This window comes from Cervus canadensis, chromosome 7 (genome assembly GCF_019320065.1).
Source record: "Cervus canadensis isolate Bull #8, Minnesota chromosome 7, ASM1932006v1, whole genome shotgun sequence".
Lineage (NCBI taxonomy): Eukaryota > Metazoa > Chordata > Mammalia > Artiodactyla > Cervidae > Cervus > Cervus canadensis.
Window position 1 is genome coordinate 60,223,753 of NC_057392.1, and position 20,123 is coordinate 60,243,875.

Consider the following 20,123-nt stretch of genomic DNA (forward strand, 5'->3'; position numbering starts at 1 on the left):
TAAATGTGTTTTGAATATTGTCAAAAGCTTTTCCTGCACCTATTGAGATGATCATATAGTTTTCATTATATGGTATATCACATTGATTGATTTGTGGATGTTGAAAAATCCTTGCATCCCTGGGATAAATCCCACTGATCATAGAGTATGACCCTTCTAATGTGCTGTTGGATTTAGTTTACTAGTATTTTGTTCAGGATTTTTGCATCTATGTTCATCAGTGATAGTGATGCCACATCACCCTGATACCAAAGCCAGACAAAGATACCACAAAAAAGGAAATTACAAGCCAATATCACTGATGAGTCTTTGTCTTTTACAATGTTTTATTTTTTACAAGGTTGTGCATGTGATTCCCTCTATCAATGTCATTTACCTCATCTACACATGTACAAATTTTACTCTTCTTTAAAGGCCAAGATAAACGACATCTTCTCCCTGAAATCTCCTTCAGTCTTCCTAGTCTGAAGTACCCTTTCCTTCCTCTGAACTTCCACTGTATATGTTTGTACTTCATTAGCACTTTTCACTATCTACAATATAGTGTTATGCAACTGTTACATATTTTACATACTTTAAAATTATATGTCTATAGAATATCTATCATACTTATTTGTCCCTTATTTTGCACTAATAGAGGGAAGGAGTGTCCCAGAATTAGGTATGGAAGCAAAGGGATGCCAGCTTTGGTTTACAAGCTATATACAGACATTTACTGAAAGTTTATCACTTAAGTGGGGGTTATTTGTAAAATAATGGGAAGATTTTGTGGTCTTTGATGGCTGATAATAGAATTGCCCTTTCTATATGTAATTTTAAAAGTTGAAATATATTAACTCTCTTGGTGAAAGAAATATTTACATAAGTGAAAGGTTTCAAATCCATGAATACATTTGAATGGGAAGAAAGGAATAATCTCCTGTATTCAAGGAGAAAAAGTTCAGAGTTCATGGTAGAAATAAGGAGAGAAAATTTAGTGTTGATATCAGATCTGATCTACTTATCATTAGAAACAGGGAGACTTCTGGTTCTATGGCTATGGAGTTATGCCACTCAATCCCCCATTGAGAAAGCATCTGCTTGAGAGAGTAATGAGCAGTCAGCCTCCAGATATTGCACCTTTGGGATCCTCTACAGTCTTCAGCTTCAAGTTCATGCTCTTCTAGGCCTGCTCACAGCCAGTAGCAGCCCAGGAGGGGTTCACCAAGTACTGCAGAGCCAGGTCATTTTGCCCCATATGGACCTCTTCTAATCTTTGCTCTGGGCTTCCTCATTGCCTTGGCTGGGACTTTCTTGAGCTATTACAGTTTGAGGCTTTTCCTACCCAGTCCTCCTTCCTTTCTTCTCTCCATTCACAAGTGACAAAACAGCATTGTGATACAAAGGTTTTTCCTTCCTATTCTTCACAGCAATTTATTTCCCCCAATACATTCCTTGCATTTCTAAGTCCATCCCTGTATCTGCTTCCAGGAGTACCTGAACCTACACAGCTTCACACTACCATGTTGAGCAACCATCATGGCAAAATTGGACTTGAGTACCCACAAGACTTGAATTCATTCATCTATTCAACTTATTTTAAAAACATTTTTGAGCATTTACCATGTGCTAAGCACTTTTGTTCTAGATACTAGCCATATAGGAATGAATAAGGTGGACAAGACTTATGCTTTGAATAGAATCTACATCTTTAAGGAAAGCAATTAAATGATTATCATTTCTCACTTATCCGTTATTTCATAAGGTTATGTAGCTCATGAGTATTTCCCAATTCTTAGCAACTTGGTGTCTCAGAAGTTTTCTTTATGTCCTTCCTCTCTTTCTGCCCCTCCTGTACCCTCTCCCTCCTTCCTTTCCTTCCTCCCTCCCCTTTCTTTCCTTCCTTCCTTCCTCTCTCCCTTCCTCCCTGTCTCTCTCTTCCTTTTCTTTATTCCCCTTCTCTCCTTCCTTTAAATTATTTTCTTCCCTCATTCCTTCCATCAGAATAATTACTAATATATGTTGCTAATGAAAGAAAACCTATAGATGGTAGTAGATTTGGAGGCCACACCTTAATCTCAATGCAGGCAATGGTTATATTTCAACTTGGACAGGATTAAGGATACATTATCAACACAGCACCGAGGAAAAGAAGGGAAAAGTCTGGGCTGTTGAAATATTGGTTGGCTGCAGGTTTGAGTTGATATTGGAGGGTTTGGTTTCTTTCATATTCCAGGGAATTTTGCATGTAAAAATATACTCAACACCATTTGTATCATTTTTTTATTGCCAAATTTGTATTGTCATGAGGATTGATCAACTGATAGACTCCTTTTCTAGTTGGTTATTATCTGTGGCCACTGGGGTTTTTCAGTCCTTGTTGTTGGTACTGTAATTACCTTTTCTGGATCTATTTGACTTAAGTTTCCTGTGCTCTCTCTTTTTTGTACACACAGAAACAAGTACATGGCTGTATGTTAAAAATACACATAAACTTACAGAAGAAAAAATATTCATTTGCATCTATATTTCACTACTTATTAACATAAATAAAATACCATCTTTACAACTACTTTTGTACACCATTTATTTATCAGTTCTTACTTTAAAACATGAAACCCATTGGAAAATTCACCACTATAATTAGAAATAAGCTAAACTCTCTTGGAATATTTTCTGTATGAATCTATATTGCTTCTAAAAATAATAATAGATTGCCCTTACAAGTTCCCCCATGCAGTTAACTTACTCTACATTTGTATCCTTTTGGTTAATGTCCAACATTCAAAGTTTTTTTTTTTCTTTAACTGAAAGAGTTCTTTTAAATAAGAATGATGTTACAAAATAATAGTTCTAAAAGTACTCATTACAAATGAAGGGGCAAATAGATACATTGCTTTGAATATCACCATTATCAAAAGTACTAGAAAATGTCTACAAAAAGGTGTAGACACTCTGTTGAAGAGCCTCTAGAATTCTTTGAGAGCCAGCAGAAATCTTTGCTCTGGGATATCCAGCTGAATTCTACATTCATAATATTTGATTATGAAATCTGATTTAATTCAGCTGACTACTACCTACTACTGTGGGCAAGAATCCCTTAGAAGAAATGAAGTAGCCCTCATAGTCAACAAAAGAGTCCAATATACAGTACTTGGGTGCAATCTCAAAAATGACAGAATTGTTGCAAGAAGGGGGACCGATTCCAGGGCCCAAAACTGGGCTCTTGTCTAACACTAGGAAATGAATTGTCCAAGGAGACACATGTGCTGACAAAGCAAGAGACTTTATTGGGAAAGGGCACCTGGGTGGAGAGCAGTAGGGTAAGAGAACCCAGGAGAACAGTTCTGCCACGGGGCTTGCAGTCTCGGGTTTTATGGTGATGGGATTTGTTTCTGGGTTGTCTTTAGCCAATCATTCTGACTCAGAGTCCTTCCTGGTGGTGTATGCCTTGTTCAGCCAAGATGGATGCCAGAGAGAAGGATTCTGGGAAGTGGTCGGACATGTGGTGTCTCCTTTTGACCTGTCCTGAACTATTCCGGTTGGTGGTGGCTTATTAGTTCTGTGTTCCTTACCAGGACCTCCTGTTGTAAAACAATTCATGCAAATGGTTACTGCAGTGCCTGACCAGGGTGGATGGTATCAGTCAGTGTGCTTCCCCTAACAGAATTATTTCTGTTCATTTCTAAGGCAAACCATTCAATATCACAGTAATCTACGTCTATGCCCCAACTAGTAATGTTAAAGAAGCTGAAATTGAACAGTTCTATGAAGACCTACAAGACCTTCTAGAACTAACACCCAAAAAAGATGTCCTTTTCATCACAGGGGACTGGAATGCAAAGTAGGAAGTCAGGAAACACCTGGAGTAACAGGCAAATTTGGCCTCGGAGTACAGAATGAAGCAGGGCAAAGGCTAACAGAGTTTTGCCAAGAGAACATACTGGTCATAACAAACACCCTCTTCCAACAACACAAGAGAAGACTCTACACATGGACATCACCAGATAGTCAATACTGAAATCAGATTGATTATATTCTTTGCAGCCAAAGATGGAGAAGCTCTATACAGTCAGCAAAAACAAGACCAGGAGCTGACTGTGGCTCAGATCATGAATTCCTTATTGCCAAATTCAGACTTAAATTGAGGAAAGTAGGGGAAAACCACTAGACCATTCAGGTATGAACTAAATCAAATCCTTTACGATTATGTGGTGGAGGTGACAAATAGATTCAAGGGACTAGATCTGATAGAGTGTCTGAAGAACTATGGACAGAGGTTCATGACATTGTATAGGAGGCAGTGATCAAGACCCCAAGAAAAAGAAATGCAAAAAGGCAAAATGGTTGTATGAGGAGGCCTTACAAATAGCTGAGAAAAGAAGAAAAGTGAAAGGCAAAGTAGAAAAGAAAAGATACACCCATTTGAATGCAGAGTTCCAAAGAATTGCAAGGAGAGGTAAGAAAACCTTCCTTAGTGATCAGTGCAAAGGAATAGAGGAAAACAAGAGAATGGGAAAACTAAAGATCTCTTCAAGAAAATTAGAGATACCAAGGGAACGTTTCATGCAAAGATGGGCACAATAAAGGACAGAAGTGGTATGGACCTAACAGAAGCAGAAGATATTAAGAAGAGGTGGCAAGAATACACACAAGAACTATACAAAAAAGATTTTCATGACCCAGATAACCACGATGGTATGATCATTCACCTAGAGCCAGACATTCTGGAATGAAAAGTCAAGTGGGCCTTAGGAAGCATCACTACAAACAAAGCTAGTGGAGGTGATGGAATTCCAGTTGAGCTATTTCAAATTCTAAAAGATGATGCTGTGAAAGGGCTACATTCAATATGCCAGCAAACTTGGAAAACTCAGGAATGGCCACAGGATTAGAAAAGATCAGTTGTCATTCCAATTCAAGAGAAGGGCAATACCAAAGAATGTTCAAACTACCACACAATTTTACTCATCTCACATGCTAGCAAGTAATGCTCAAAATTCTCCAAGCCAGGCTTCAACAGTATGTGAACTGTGAACTTCCCAATGTTCAAGCTGGATTTAGAAAAGGCAGAGGAACCAGAGATCAAATTGCCGACATCTTTGGATCATAGAAAAAGCAAGAGAATTCCAGAAAACATCTACTTCTACTTTATTGACTATGCCAAAGTCTTTGGCTGTGTAGATCGCAACAAACTGTGGAAAATTCTATAAGAGATGGGAATACCAGACCACCTGACCTGCCTCCTGAGAAACCTGTATGCAGGTCAAGAAGCAACAGTTAGAACTGGACATGGAAAAACAGACTGGTTCCAGTTGGGAAAGGAGTACATCAAGGCTGTATATTGTCACCCTGCTTATTTAACTTATATGCAGAGTACATCATGAGAAATGCTGGACTAGATCAAGTACAGGCTGGAATCAAGATTTCCAGGAGAAATATCAATAACTTCAGATATGCAGATGATACCACCCTTATGGCAAAAATTGAAGAAGAACTAAAGAGCCTCTTGATCAAATTGAAAGAGGAGAGTGAAAAAGTTGGCTTAAACTCAACATTCAGAAACCTAAGATCATGGCATCTGGTCCCATCACTTAATGGCAAATAGATGAGGAAACAACAGAAACAGTGACAGACTTTATTTTCTTGGACTCTACAATCACTTCCGATGGTGACTGCAGCCATGAAATTAAAAGATGCTTGCTCGTTGGAAGAAAAGCTATGATCAACCTAGACATCATATTACCTTGCTGAAAAGGTCCTTCTAGTCAATGCTATAGTTTTTCTAGTAGTCATGTATAGATGTGAGAGTTGGACTATAATGAAAGCTGAGTGCCAAAAAATTGATGCTTTTGAACTGTGCTATCAGTGAAGACTCTTGAGAGTCCCTTGGACGGCCATATCAAACCAGTCAATCCTAGAGAAAATCAGTCCTGAATATTCATTGGAAAGACTGGTGCTGAAGTTGATGCTCCAATACTTTGGCCACCTGATGCGAAGAACTGACTACTTAGAAAGATTGAAGGCGGGAGGAGAAGGGGACGACAGAGGATGAGATCGTTGGATGGCATCACTGACTCCATGGACATGAGTTTGAACAAGCTCCAGGAGATAATGAAGGACAGGGAAGCCTGGCATGTTGCAGCCCATGGGGTTGCAAAGAGTCGGACACAACTAAGCGACTGACTGAACTGATTATTTGATTAAAAACAAGACCCAGATTCTCTTATAGCTGATACTTAGAACTATCATAATCTAATATTACCACAAAAGTAAGTTTTTATTGTTCTAACTTATTCTCTTCTAAGAAAATATTTTTTTAAACATCTAGTACATTTTATTTGTTAAAGCACTTTCATGCAGATTATATTTCAAGTTTTTTTCAGGGAGATAAAGTAAGTAAATATGAACTTACAATTAAATCACTTATCATTCCCCTTCATATCACTAACCAAAAAAATACAATAGAACAAATGCAAAATCACAATAGCAATAAAATATAAACCATCTAGGAACTAACATATTGAATGCACAAGACCCTTAAAGATAAAAGTAAAGCTTTTAATAATGAAGATATTATAATTGGATATTCTTAATTAAAAAAAGGAATCTTGACCCCACCTCACACCCTACACACACATACATGATGATTTATAAATCTAAGTGTAAAAGGCAATACAATGAAGCTTCTAAAATAATATAGGAGGGTTTCTTCATGAGCTTGAAAAATGCTATCTATAAAGGAAAAAAAGATAAATTGGACCAAATTAAAATTAACAACCTTCTCTACATCAAAGGTCACTATTAAAAGAGTGAAAAGCCACAAATCAAAAGATTGTAATACATATATTTGATAATAATGCATACCCAGAATATATATAGTCCTACAGTTTAATGAGGCAAGACAATTCAGCTCTAAAAAGGGTTATAAATACTTAAATAGGCAGTTTATGAAAGAAGAATGGTCATCAAACTGACAAGAAAGTACTCAATTTCATTAATACCAGGAACATGCAAAATAAAACCATTATATGATATCACTATACACTTATTAAAATGGATAAAATGCAAAAGTAAGTGTTGATGAAGATGTGGAACAACTAGAACCCTCATGCTGGAATTGTAAATGGGAACAACTATGATACAACTTAGGGATGAAACAACAACAAACAACTATTTTGGAAAACTTCTGGCCGTATCTAGTAAAGCTGACTACAGGCAAACTAAAGCAAAGGCAAACTCCACAACTGAGCACTTTTAGTCATAGACCCAACAGAAACACATACACTTGTTCACCAAAAGATATTTACAAGAATGTTCATAGCAGCACTATTTTTAGTAGTCCCAACTGGAAACAACCCAAATATATATCACAGTGGGTAAATTGTGGTATATTCATACAATGGAATACTACAAAGCAAACTCAATTACATACAACAGAATAGGTGAATCTCACAAAGACAATGTTGAGTGAATGATGCCAGACTCAAGTATATACTGCATGATTTCAATTTTATAAAGCTCAAAAATAAGCTAAATAGAAATCAGGATAGTGGTAATGGAGGACAGAGGGGATAATGTAGGCTTAGATAAATACTAGGAGGGTAGGTAAGGGTGGCTGCTAGAGTTCTCATGTTTTTTTATCTGGATGCCGCTTACATAGGGCTTTCCAGGTGGTTCAGTGGTAAAGAATCCACCTGCTAATGCAGGAGATGTGGGTTCCATCTCTGGGCCACGAAGATCCCTGGCAACCCACTCCAGTATTCCTGCCCATGGTTGGAGGGGCCTGGCAGTCCCGGGGTCGCAAAGAGTTGGACATGACTGAGCAACTGAGCACACACGTACACCGCTTACATAAGTGGGTTTACTTTGTTAAAATTAGTCAAAGTGTACACTTACAACCTGTACACTTTATGTCTATTATATCGATTAAAAGTTTAGATGAGAGAGAAAAAGGAAAACATACTGGATTCTAGATCTCGAAAGAAGCAGAACTATAAATGAAAATTTTTAACTTAAAAATCACTAAAAGGGACATAAATGAAAATCTAAAAAATTGGCGAAAAAATGTTCATGGTTATGATAATTTAACATTAAGATAAGTGTCCTCTCCAAATATGTAAATTCAATGTAATTTCATAATGACTTTTGAGGAATTCAACTAATATTCTAAAACATATACTGAATAATAAAGGTGAATAAACAGCCAAGACAATTTTGAAAAACAAAAGCAGAGAAGAGTCCTTATCAAATATAATGAAATACTACAAAATGTGTTTCTGTGACAGAAGCAGGCTAATGGGATACTACAGAAGCAGACCCACACACATAAGAAGTTAAGGAAGAACAGGTTGTTTAATAAATAATTGCTGGGAAGATTGAACCTTTTCTAATAAGACTAATAATGAAGGTGGCTCCCTACCTTAAATCAAATTAAAAGGTAAATTTCATACAGTTGAAATACCTAAACTGAAATACCTAAAAAAGAAGCTATAAGGCAAACTGAAGAAAAATGATTCAAAGTGCACAAACCACAAGATGAAAAACTACGGACTAAGAGAATTTGTTCAACAAAACACAGCATAAACAAAGTTAACTGGATGACTTCTTTCACAGCTTATCAACATCTACTTACCTGGAAAGATGAGAGAATCTGTATATCCTTCCATGTGAGCCCTTGTGACTTATTCAGGTTGTAGAGTAAGCTTTCTTTTAATCACCCAAGGAGGATCAGAGTGACCAAACAAAGCAAGTTCTAACGGCAGGAAGCAGAAACGTGATGCTCTGGAAGTTCGTTTCTGCACGGTCCCTTCTGTTGCTGGAGGGCCTTGGGGCAGCCCTTCAATGTAGGTGCTCTGCAACAAGTCAGCTAAGACAGGCTGACCCCGGAGCTTTTGCAGTCTCTCCCCTATGGCACTGGTCAGGTCTCCGTAAGCCTCGACAAGGTTGGCACGTTCAATCATAGCAAAGGGAGACCTCACTTCTACATTGGCTTCCCGGTAATCGGTGAGGCCAGCATTCCCACGGGGCTCACGAACTCGTGCCAGTAGACTATCTGGACGTAAAACTTCTTAGCATCATCTGCCCACATATTTCTAGTGACCCCAAGCGCACGAGCTTTATAATGTCCTACAATTGCTCCATCCAGACTTGCTTGATTTATACTGTACAACCGCACGCGGGTTAGCCCTCAAAACAGGATTTTGCCATTGCTCCACATGAACAGAAAAAAAAAAAAAAAAGAGTCCATGTCCACCCGAGCAATGGTCCTGTCCCTCAGACATTTTTCAAGGTGACAAACATCTGACAAAACCGCAATTTGCGGATGCCACCGATGCCGGGCTCCGTGTCCACTGGTCTTAGATAGCCGTCTCCTTTCTGGTAGCAGGCCAGTTGCTTTCAAGAGAGATTTATTCCCCAAAACGACAGAAGAAAGAACCAAGGGCTGAAAAGTCTATCCGTGCCAGCGGACTGCACAGCTGGGCAGGCTCAGCTGAGGCCACGGGCTCAGCTGATCACCCTCCTGATGAGCCCGGAGGGCGCGCGCATGCAGCCAAGCCTTGACGAGCCTGCGCACTGCGCCCCTCTGTCTCCCCGAACGCCTTCTAATGTTCTGTTTCCGTGCCATAATGAACTCTGCCCTCCATACTCTCAACTATTCTAACGAACCACAATTGTTATTATATTTTGGCTTGGATGTTTGAATCATCACAGTATTATGAGTAGCAGTTCTTTCAGTTGGATCTGTTGTCTTTTCACCACATGCTATCATCTTAGAAAAGTCTTGTTCTTCTATAACCATAGGACGTTCTGTCACCATCCTATTTGTTTCTGTTCTAAAACATGGATCTTCCAAGGAGTCCTGGTTCATTTGAGTGTGATTTGAAACTTATGAGGATTTATGATGGCAAGCTGTGTACACAGGTGCTGCCGCCTCAGTAGGTGAAATGCTTTTGATACAAAGGCTGGGAAATACCATTTTTAAAAGTGTGCACTCTTACATCGGATTTCTTTCTAAATGAAAATATTTTAATAATATAAATTCTTTTGTTGCAGTGGTAATATGGATCGAATTGCATGAATGGATTTCATAAGCCAAGGCTTGCTTCTTTTCAGAACCAATATTCTCTGAGATGGGCTAACTTGGAATCTATGGTTTTGATCACTCAGCAGCTCTTCCCCTTTTTTTGTTACTAACATTCTAGTTTTCCTTCTGCAGAAAAGGAAAACTTCCATGCTGTTCTAGTGAGAGAGTCATGTACACTAATTAGACACATGTCTGAGGTTAAGACTGATCCTACCTTCTCTGAATCTTCAATGAGTGGATACTGACACAGAACATTGAAATGGGTCCTTCCACAGGCCATCCCTTGAAGAGATAATCTGTTAATGCCTCTTTCCTAATTTCTTGGAGCATCTTTGATCCTATTCTTCCCAAGGACTGATTGTTCACTTTTTCATTAGAGTCTGTAATTTATTTTTTATAATTGTTATTGTTATGTTGCTTAAGTTAACCAGAGTCTGTTTCTGTCATCTGCAACCAAATAATCCTAAGTAATGCACTTTTCTTTGTGGGTGGGTATGTGGGTTGCCAGTAACTTCTACCGTAACCATGGTAGGTGATTCTGAAAATTATTCACATGTTGACATAATCAGTTTACTTAGAGAAGATTTCAGTCAGTAACGAGGAATATGGGAAAAACTTAGGTCTTTTTTATTTGCAAAACAGGCTGTTTTTTTTTTTACGCACATTTTGTTTTTCTATTTGTTTTGTTTATAGGTATAATCACTTTCAGAGTTATTTATTTTTATGTGAAAAAGATTACTCACAATTTGTCATTTTCAGAAAGTAAGCACATAACACATTCTTTGAGGGAAAGGTTTGCCTAACTTAACCACCCTGCCCCTAATGTTATCTGAAGTTGTATATCTTGTATATACAACACAGCCTCTGTCTTCACAAGGAAGAAGGCCAGAGATACCTTCTACATTGTTTTCTTTGATGTCTTAGTGTGTAAATTTGTTCATAGACAATGATTATAGGCCATCAATACTTGAACTCATTTGAGTTGAACTACATGATTTCTACCAGCAAGGATGCTATGTTTTCCCTATCTGTGAAGTACTTTTTTCATTTCCTGTGTTCAGTAAATGATAATAACTGACCTTGAATTTTGTGGGACTCAAGTGCTAGGTAAGCAATAAATAATAGTGGTGATTCCATGAGATCACAATCTAGGTAGGGTGCTGTTGGCATTTTTCAATATTTCATTGTTGGTTCAGTTTTCAGTTTTCAAGTTGCTAATTCAATCTTCAGATTATGTATAGTAAGCTATTCCAAATCATAGGTATAATAGTGGCTATGATTTATTGAATATACTATGCTAGGTACTGTATCGGGTGGTTTGTAAAAAGTGCATTATATTTTTACCAATATCCTGGGTAAATACTGTCATCATTTTATACACAGGGAAATGGGATTCAGAGATCTATGATTTTATAAAGATTCCCTATTCTACTTTTTGATAATTTATTCAAGTGACAGATATCCTAGTCCTGCATATTTCACATAAGAGTGTTCATAAATAAGGGGATAAACACAATATGTGCCCATGTAGTCCATGTTTCAATGATTTTCAGAGCTCAAACTCTTTACCCTATTCTTTGATCAGATACAGCATTCAACTCCTTTTCAAGTCAGAAATCTGAAGTCACCCTTGATCTTTTCCTCTTTTTCTTCCTTTTTGTTAATCAGTTATCATCTTGTCAAAAACACATTTTGAATATGACTATTTTTCTTCCTATTGTCACTGCCATACTTGATTACTCTTATCTGGTCATCTCAATAATGGGATTACTGCAACAGTATTCTGTCTGTACCTAAAAGGAAATGTCTCAGGTAATTTATCTCATCCAGGCCTCTGGGAGACATGGACTTTTTGGAATGAGTTATGGTCCTAGAGGTGTATAGAGCAGAGTGTGGTTGGGTGATAATGGGTGATCACAGACTTGGATGAGAGATCATCTGTGGGGAAAGACTCCAGATTGGGTTGATTCATTTTAATGGTAGGCTAAAATCATTTTGGAACCTTTTGAACCAAGGGTGAGAGATTAAATCAATAAGCAGGAAATGGAGCTGTTTTTGGATTTGGGCATAAAAGATCAGTGTGCTACAATTTAGAGGCTAAGTGAAGGTGTTAAGAGAACAATAAAAAATCAGCAATATATTAGGAAAAAAGAGCAAGATAAAGTTGGAGAGGTAAGATGGTTACTTTCCTAACATTTATCATGTTCTATGGAGGACCTGTTTGTTGAATTATACAAAGGCCATACTCATATATATTGTATAAAGGTCTTCCCGGGTTGAGGGTAGATTCAGAGTGTCTGGGACAAATAGACCTTTAGGAGCCAAGGGCTTGAGGTCTAAGCATAAGTTCTTTGAGTTTAGTAATGCCCTTTGGTCATAACTTTTTCTCAGCTAGAGATTGCAAAGTAGCCAATATTATGCCCAAGCAGGTCATGCCCATTTTGGACTGTCCAAAGGCAGAATAAAAGATATGTAAAAAGATCAGGTGATATTTTTAAAAAGATAAAATTAAAGAAGGCAGCGTCATATGAAAAAAACCTCATAAGCAGAGAGATCATTCACCCTATGTAAAAAAACAATGTTAGGTGTATTCCACAAGGCTGTGGGTGATAGTTGTTGCTAAATCACTGTGGATTAAATCAGGTAGGGTACCCACTTATTGTGTAGTAGGTAGAGTCTTGGGGAACAAGAACAAATAGTGGATTCTCTATCAAATAGCACTCTTAGCCTGGGAGAGGAACGTTGTGGGTCTCTCATAGCCAGAATGAAACAGTATTTCATTGAAAACATTCTCACTCTAAACTCACAGGGATTCTGATTTCTAAATTGGTTTCAGTTAAATATTTTTTTCCCTTCAAAGAAAACAACGTATACCTATAATCTCTTCTAACTAGTGGCAGATCTGTGATGCTATAGCACTCCACACCTTCCCAGTGGCTGCAATTACACACATCAAATTTCAGGATGCACGACAAGGTAAGATTCTGGAGGTAAAAGGCTACCACTTATGGTCTCCATTTTGCTCTCATGTGTCACAGCCTTTTATTGTCGGGAGTTATTTAGAGAAACAGTCATCAGCTAACAAAACCATCGGTTAGTTAACAACAGCAAATATGAGGCTATTTCTAAATAGCTTGGGGCATTTCAAGTTAAGGGCAGACGAGTGCCAACTATTTTTTCCCTTCAGTCTTTCCTTGTTAAAAAAGAATACATTTGTTATCAAAGCCAGTTTGGCTAATGTGCTTTCACCTCATACATATCTAGAAATCAAAGCTGCCTAGAAAGTTATTTGAGGGTATGTTCTCCCTTTGGAGCCCATCTTGCTCCAGTCATGCTAATAGGAATTTCATGTGTGTGTCAAGAGGACAATATAGCCTTTATGCAATTCAACCAACACGTCCTACTCAGAACATGGTAAATGTTAGGAAAGCAAAAATGGTCTCACTGGACAGATTTAGTAAAATTCCTCACCTTTGTGCTTGTCTGCACTACTCCATTACTTTTTCCATCTGGGGGAGGAGGGGTGGTAGATGAAGAATCTCTGTAGTCCTCCTTTACCCTTGCCAGATAGTTTCCCAAATCAGCTAAATATAACTCCATTTATTGTCATGCTAAAATGTTCTATTTAGCTGTATTTAACTGGATATCATGATTCCATGGACTGACCTTTCGCTCCTGGGAAGTCGTTTTAAATTCAATCCCGGCAAAGGAAAATCCTTCCAATTCGTTGGCTGTGAAAGGTCACAAGTGAAATGTGTTTTGATGGTATCTATCTGTGGCTTAATTCTCAGTAAACCTGAGCACTAACTGGGCCTCAATTGTGCTTTGTCTTGGGAACCTGAGTTCTAAGAAGCCTGGGAGAGCTGAGTGGGAGATGTGGGGCTGAGTTGCTGGCATCAGCCAAGGGTACACAAAGGTACCAGCTGAAAGGTAAGGTATATGGTGCTTAGTCAATGCTGCCTTCTTTCCAAGCTGATGGGGGATTCAGACTAAAATATATAGTTTCTCTCCCTGTTTCATTTGATCTGTTTAAAGAGGGGCATTTCCCACTTTCTGGGAGGCAAAGAGGGCTTAGGGTGAGATAGAGGAGGAACTAGAAGTGTGTGAACTAGTCAAGAGGAAATTGGAGTATCTTGAAAATTAAACCATTTCAGGGTCCAGATCATAAACTCAGTCTTCCAAGTTTGGCTATTTCCCTTCTACAGCTTCTTTCTCTTCATAATTTAGTAGCACGTCAGTCTCCAGTGAGTTCTTCACCATCATCATTTTGCTGACTCTTAACTGAATTAAAGTACTTTTGTTACATCTTATCAAAGAATCTTACCCCCGTTTAAAAAATTGCATTTTACCAAACAATATTAGTAGTTCTGGCAGAGACTTTTGAGGAGTTCAGTGGATGGAATATTGAGGTGAAGTTTCTGGATTTTTGTTTTATTTTTACTCTATCTCAACTTTTTAGTGACTCCATAATCATTCAGTCAGCATGCATAATATCTGTCTCCTTCTAATTTAGAAAGAAGCTCTGAGAACAGTCTGTCCTCCCAGTCCCCCATTCCTTTATCACACACACATTGTGCTCTCCGCCAGGAAGGAGTCAATGTTTCCTGAACACAACCTGCAATTCTATACTTCCAGGCCAATGTTTATGTTGCTTCCTTTTCCTGGAATGTCTTCATTTTTTCATGAAAGTTCTATTCATGCAGAAAGGCCAAAATGTTGCTCCTTTCTGTAAAGCCTTCAAAAGGCTTCTCTCCTCTCACCTGTGTCAAAGGCAAGCATGCCTTCTGTAACATTATGTCTATGCATCTATTATACTTGGATATTCTATTGTGGTGTATCTCTGTCGCCCACTCAAACCAACTCCCTGAGGGCAGAAGCTGGGTCTTCTTCATCTTTGTGCCCCAGTGCTTAGCCCAGGGATTAATCTAAGAAGAGGAGTGTTTAGCCATCCTATCACAGGAGTATGAACAGTTAGGCCTTTGATATCAAGGTGAAGAAATGAAGTGATATTTCTTATAGTAAATGTATCTTGAGAGTTCATAGTAGCCATAGGAATAAACAGAAAGCAAAAAACTCATTCTCTAGAAGCAGTTCTCTGCAAAAAATGAGATAAATTCTGCTTCCCTTTTTCTTTCTTTTTTGTGTTGTTCTTAGAAATATCTGGTTGCAAGGAGAACTCTTAGGATGCTGACACTGAGTTCAGATGGAGAGAAATGGAGGGGACTTTAAAGGTGGAGTGGAGGCAGTTAAACTTGGCTTCATTTCCCTGGCTTCTCATTTTCTTCTCCCTTCCTAGGTCTTCCACCCAGAAGACTGCAGGCCAGCTCTGATTCCTGAGATTTCTTGAAAGAGAAAACAATATATGACATGTTGACCCCTGAGTTCTGCAGAAACAGCACTTGGTGATCCAGGTGCAGTTGGTAGAGCAATTTCTTGCTCTGCCTCCTTTACCATCAATGACATCTGGCATTAGTAACCCAGGGTGGTCCTGGGTATCCATATCAGCTCCAAATGGCAGCATTCTCTGTCCCTCCAGGAGGCAAGTTTCTCAGATACTGATCCAACCCATTGTATCTGTCAGGATTGTTGATTGTAAGAATCCAGTAAAGCTGGTATAAGAAGAAAAGCTACCCAACCTTCTGGTGACTAGAAACTCTGGCTTGAATGCTACACAACTAAGAACAATGGGCAGTTATGCTACAAGGCCCTTTACTCACAAAAGTACTACTCCTAACATCCCATGCTTCTACCCCATAGAGACTAGACACCAGGACCTTCACCTTTTCTGCCTTCCAAGGCTTGGACACATTTGCCACATGTTCTCTAGAAGGTGGCTTTCACAGGCCTTCTTCTTTATGTTGTATTCTTTTGAGAAAAAGTCTCTCATGGTTGCATTTGATAGGTGGATTCTAGGTCTCATGCGTATGTCTTAGCAGTTAAGTTGTTGGGGAGACTTGTTTTCTAGTTTCTACCTTGAGGAGTTGAAACTCATAAGTGAAAACGTTTTCCAAGTATTTCAGGGTTCTCAAAAGGTGCTGAGCAACTAGAAAATATGACAAAAATCTATTATATCCTGTAGGGTATTAATATTTTTATTTTAACCAATATAAAACCATCTGACATTATTATACTAATTTCCTTAGTCTGTCTGATAACTTAGTGGTGTGTGAAGCTTTTTTCTGGGGTTTGAGGCTTAGACCACCTTTCCCATTCCTGACATCCCTCTTCCTAAAGAAGATCTTTGCTCTTCATTATCTTTCTCATATTGTCTCTTTGCCCAGATTCATTCTCCCATGTGTTGGTATTAGTGACCTTGATGCATGACACATGTTTTCTGCTGCGAATCCTACATACCATGGCCATGGCCCAGTTTTGAGATGGGACCTTCAGTTGCCAATAATTTTCTGAGTCAAGCTTCAGCTTATGACTCTGAATACAATATTCTTGATTCTCTGGGTTGCCTTTTAAGACCAACTACTAGGGCCGATTCAGTTTACCTTAGTCCTGAGCTCAAGTCTTTGTGAGAACATCTTAGCTCCAATATAGCTTGATTTTTCTCTGTGCTTACTCCATCTTGACAAGGGTCAGTACACCTTGCTTGTAAAAAGTAGATATAAAAATGGAGAGCTGCCAATGCAAATTTTTCAAATTAAAATAAGTTTGTTTATGCTGTCCAGTGATTTCCATTATGCTATGAGTTCTTCAACATCTAGAATCACATCTTAATCATTAATCATCTCTGTACTCCCAGTGCTAAGCATAGCATCTGACATGCAACAGGCTTGCAATTCAATTTGAATGAATGAATAAGTGAATGCAAACTGCATAAAGGCCACCAGTATATTTCAGTATCACAGACTGATCATTCATTTATTTAGCAAACAGCCTGTGAGAAGTTGGTTTTGTGTACAAAGCACTGTACTAGATACTTTGGAAATCTGAAATAGCCCTAGTGTTAATAATTACAACCATAGGCAACATTTATTGCATACTTCCCAGATGAAAAGCACTGTTAACTGTTCCATGAACATTCATCTAGTTCTCACAACAACCCTGTGAGGCAAGCATACTATTATTATTATTTCCAGTTACAAGGGGAAGAACTGATTCTCAGAAAGGTTAAGTAAATGAAAACAAGTTGGGGATATGATGTTTACATATAGAGTTGGGAAGGTACAAGAGCCATCTGGAATGTCTTGAATATCACAGGGCAACGCATTTGCAGTACTCAAATTCCGTTCAAAGAGTCCTTGAGTACTAAATGGATACAGCTGGAGAATCAGAACTTACCTGGTGACCTTTAAGCAACCTGAATTTTAGGACTAAAGGACTCTGGTTTATTCATTCATCCATTCACTCAAAAAACTTGAATGGTATGCCTGTTGTGTGCTAGGAACTGTCCAGAGCACTGGGGGTAGGGCAGGTGCAGCTGGGAGACAAACTTGTCAATAGATCATTGCAGTTCATAATAAGAGCTATAGCAGAAGTGTGAATACATTTCAAAGGAAATATGTTTTTATCTTTCATATTTCCAACATTTCGCTATTAAGTATGGAATTTGCAGTAGGTACTTATGGTTGCTTTCTATTAAATTAGAAAGAGTCCTTTTATTCTTAGTTTGCTAAGGGTTTAAAAAAAATCATAAGTGGATTTGCATTTATTTAAAATGATTTTCCTGCATCTATTCAGATAAACTTTCTATATCTGTGGAGATTATTTATCTTCTTTTACTTATTAATGTGGATACCTAACCACTCTCTGTTATGAATATTTTCTAACAGTAAACCAACCTTGCATTTTTAGGGTAAAACATACTTTTTACACTTTTATAGGCCTATTCATATTTTCTTTGATTTAAATTAAAAAAATTCTCCATTCACACTTATTACATTGCATATTCATAGAATGTATCTATATATTAAAATTTATTAGAGTAGAATTATTCATACTATCAATTTATTATCTTTTAAAGTGGAAAATTCTGAGAGAGATGGGAATACCAGACCACCTGACTTGCCTCTTGAGAAATCTGTATGCAGGTCAGGAAGCAACAGTTAGAACTGGACACGGAACAACAGACTGGTTCCAAATAGGTAAAGGAGTACATCAAGGCTGTATATTGTCACCCTGGTTATTTAACTTATATGCAGAGTACATCATGAGAAATGCTGGGCTGGAGGAAGCACAAGCTGGAATCAAGATTGCAGGGAGAAATATCAATAACCTCAGATATGCAGATGACACCACCCTTATGGCAGAAAGTGAAGAACTAAAGAGCCTCTTGATGAAAGTGAAAGAGGAGAGTGAAAAAGTTGGCTTAAAGCTCAACATTCAGAAAACTAAGATCATGGCATCTGGTCCCATCACTTCATCGCAAATAGATGGGGAAACAGTGGCTGACTTTATTTTTCTGGGCTCCAAAATCACTGCAGATGGTGATTGCAGCCATGAAATTAAAAGACGTTTACTCCTTGGAAGCAAAGTTCTGACCAACCTAGACAACATATTAAAAAGCAGAGACATTACTTTGCCAACAAAGTTCTGTCTAGTCAAGGCTATGTTTTTTCCAGTAGTCCTGTATGGATGTGAGAGTTGGACTATAAAGAAAGCTGAGCGCTGAAGAAATGATGCTTTTGAACTATGGTGTTGGAGAAGACTCTTGAGAGTCCCTTGGACTGCGAGGAGATCCAACCAGTCCATCCTAAAGGAGATCAGTCCTGGGTGTTCATTGGAAGGACTGATGTTAAGCTAAAACTTCAATACTTTGGCAACCTCATGCAAAGAGTTGACTCGTTGGAAAAGACCCTGATGCTGGGAAAGATTGAGGGCAGAAGGAGAAGGGGATGACAGAGGATGAGGTGGTTGGATGGCATCATCGACTCAATGGATGTGGGTTTGGGTGGACTCTGGGAGTTTGTGATGGACAGGGAGGCCTGGTGTGCTACAGTTCATGTGGTAGCAAAGAGTCCGACATGACTGAGCGACTGAACTGAACTGAACTGAAATTGTTAAATAACATAGCATCTATAGTTATGGTCTCTTAATTAATATTGTTTACTTACTCTTCTTTTTCCTTATTAACATTACCAGAAAACTTTTAATTTTATTAGTTTTTTCAATGACCCCCACTTTGGCTTTGTTTAATTCCAAATATTTTCTAATTTCATGTTATATATTCTACTCATTAATTTTGAGCCTTTATTTCCTACAATAAACATTTAAAGCTGTGTTTTTTTTTCCCACGAAATACTTTAATTGCATCCCTCAAATTTTGATATGTTAATTTTTCATATGTCATTCTTTTGAAGTGTTATATAATAGTCCAAGTTCCATAATGATTTCCATTTTTTGTCTTGAATTATTTTAAATGTATTAAAAAGTTTCTAATAAAACAGATTTTAATTTGTTCTTTTTTGAAAAGTTGCATTTACCATATTGTTGCCAGAAGATGTGGCCTACAGAGAGCCTTTGAAATTTATTAGACTTGCTCTATAGCCTAGTGCATGGTTAATTTTTGTAAATAGCCCTTACATGTTCAACAAGTAGTTAGATGCAGTGTTCTATAATATGTCGTTTGGATTAGGCTTGTCATTTGTGTTCAAATCTATATCCTTGCTGCTTGTTCTTTATTCATTTGATCTATCAATTACTGAGAGAAGCGTGTTAAAGTGTGTGAACACATAAATTTCTCTTAACAGATACCTCAATTTTGTATTCATATATTTTGAAGGTATAACACATACCTAAGAGTTTAAAATTATTATGTGTTCCTGTGAGTTGAAGCTTTTATTATTATGTAGTGACCATTTTTATTTCTAATAATGCTTTTTACCTTCAAGTCAATTTTGTGTGATAATTTTGCTATGCTGGCTTTCTTTTGATTAGTATTTGCTTGGAGGGAAATGGTTCCAAATGGTTAACAGTGGTAAATGCTAAGCCTTCCAGGCAAAATGAGTTGTCCCTCTTGTGGATTTTGACATTACTCTAGCAGAGTACTGGCTCAAAGCCAGTACTCACCACTCTACCTTGTAGACTTTGATTTGCTGGGGGTCAGAGA

General features: G+C 38.0%; 1 pseudogene; it reads right to left on the reverse strand.

The window, feature by feature from the left end:
• Positions 1-6,630: 6,630 nt before the first annotated feature.
• Positions 6,631-9,607, reverse strand: LOC122444749 (annotated as a pseudogene).
• Positions 9,608-20,123: the final 10,516 nt, after the last annotated feature.